This window comes from Lathyrus oleraceus, chromosome 3 (assembly GCF_024323335.1).
Source record: "Lathyrus oleraceus cultivar Zhongwan6 chromosome 3, CAAS_Psat_ZW6_1.0, whole genome shotgun sequence".
Classification (NCBI taxonomy): Eukaryota; Viridiplantae; Streptophyta; class Magnoliopsida; order Fabales; family Fabaceae; genus Lathyrus; species Lathyrus oleraceus.
The window spans coordinates 123,807,620-123,809,826 of record NC_066581.1 but is presented as its reverse complement, the minus strand read 5'-3'; positions in this window follow the sequence as shown (position 1 = coordinate 123,809,826).

Below are 2,207 nucleotides of genomic sequence, written 5' to 3'. Positions count from 1 at the left end.
AAAGATGTTACGAACATCGAAAGATGATGTTTACCGACATCAACAAAGAAGACCAGACATTTACCGATGACTGGGTAGGACTCGATGTTTAACGACACCGAAAGAATGGTGTTTACCGACACCAAAGAAAGAACACACACACGCGGGTGTTGTCATGACACTAACCGGTATCACAGGGACGACATCTACATATGTCAGGGCAAGGCTAAACACTTGCTGGGGATCTCACTGGGGAAAATCAAGCTTTCCTTCTTACGGATGGGTGAGGAAATAAACCTCTTTGGGGAATATCAATCCTGAATACTGTCAGGGGCAACTGTAGCAAACGTGTCGTATAGATGTTGAACAAAGATTCGCCTCTGCCGGGGATGGTCTAATTAGGTTTCAATACATGAATGCATATGTTTGAATTTTTCTATGGCGTAATGCTCCATATCGAATGGAAATGCTACACGTTTTGAGGATGCAATGATTACTACATGCAAGATGCAAAATGATGAACTCCTGCCGGGGAGCCAACTGTTCAGATACTCCAACTCTGTGGGGAGACTCTGTCTAAGGAATACTCTGCGGGGAGAGCAACGACTTCTCACTCAGGCTGGAGAATAGCACCACTGCTACTGGGGAAAGGATCCCAATCCACTCGGGGACTCCGCTTGGGACATAATCAAAGTGACTTCGCTGGGGAGAGATGACAATCCACAGGTAGGATAACCTCTGCTGAAGATAATTTTCACCGGACCTGATCCACTCGGGGAACCTGCCGGGGAAAACCAACAACACGAACTTCTGCTTGGGAAATCTGCTGGGGAACACGTCATAACCCTGATGGGGACAGCATTCACCATCATGCTGAGGAAAAGCAAAACTCTGGTGGAGAAAGTAATATATCAGACCACGCTGGAGATAGACATCCACAACTCTGCCGGGCAAGCGTTCACGACCACGCTGGGGATAACAGTATTTCAAACCCGACGGCTGGGGGATAAAACCACTCCACTGACACCTTTGCTGGGGATACAACGTCCTTTAAATTCAGTGGGGATAATCAATCTTCCGACTCAGCTGGGAACTCGGTAGCTTTCAGACTAGTTGGGGATAAACCCACTCTCAGGCCTGCTGGGGACTTAACAATCCTTAGTTCTGCTGGTAATAGAAGGCACTATCCACAGACGTCTCTGCAGAGGAGAAAAAGTAGTTCTGACAGTCTTCAGACTTGCTTGGGGAACAGTTACTTCCAAGCCTGCTGGGAAATCATCCTCAATCTGCTGAGGAACTCCTGATCTTGACATACTGGGGAAAACAAGTCTCGAACTTGCTTCATCTGCTGGGGAACATCCCCATCCTCTCACACTGCTGAGGAATCAACCATGGCTTACCTGCTTCAGCCAAGAATCAAAGGTAACAACCTGCAAAATAGCACGACAAACATGCCCCAGGGGGTTGCATGGACAAGATACGCTCAAGTGTCCTCAACATTCAAAATGATTTTCAAATGTTTTATCTTTCTGCACGTTATTGTCTAGCCTTCATGTTTTTATATGCAATGTTTATCAAAAATTCAGACGTTTTTGCAAACAAAACAGTAAAAATAAAAACAAGAGAGCAATTTATCTGAATAACGACTTTTATTGACTGAAAATGGGCCTGAAAAGGCGAATACATCGGGAAGCAATTCCTAGAAAGAGGTAATTGCGCACTGTAAGACCCCAATTTTTGTCCCTAAGATCCCTCATGGCATCATATCATATCATTCATTTGCCTCAAGGATCTTTGTGCACCTTGCTTGCCTCCTAGTGGGTGGGTTATCTTATGAGTGTGATTTTTGATCACCAAGCATGTGTGCATTTTGTATATCATTGCTTTTCATTTGTTTACTAACCCAAAAGTACAAAAATATTGTCATCTAACATTGTTACTTGCAGCTGAAGCAATCAACAGTCAAAACAGTCAAATCATTCATTGAGCAATGGATGGTGGCCATTCTTGCAGAATTTGGGCACCATGATCATTCATAAGAGATTCATATGAGTTATGGTATCATTTGGTATCAAGATCTCAAGAGAAAAAGGCTTGAAATTCATCAGAACATAGCTCAGTCAACCAAAACCCTAGCAAAGTCAACTGGGCATTTAATCAGGAATTTGAAGGTGTGAGATGTTTTGAGAGGTCTCATTCATGTCCATACAAGCTTCATATAACATTTC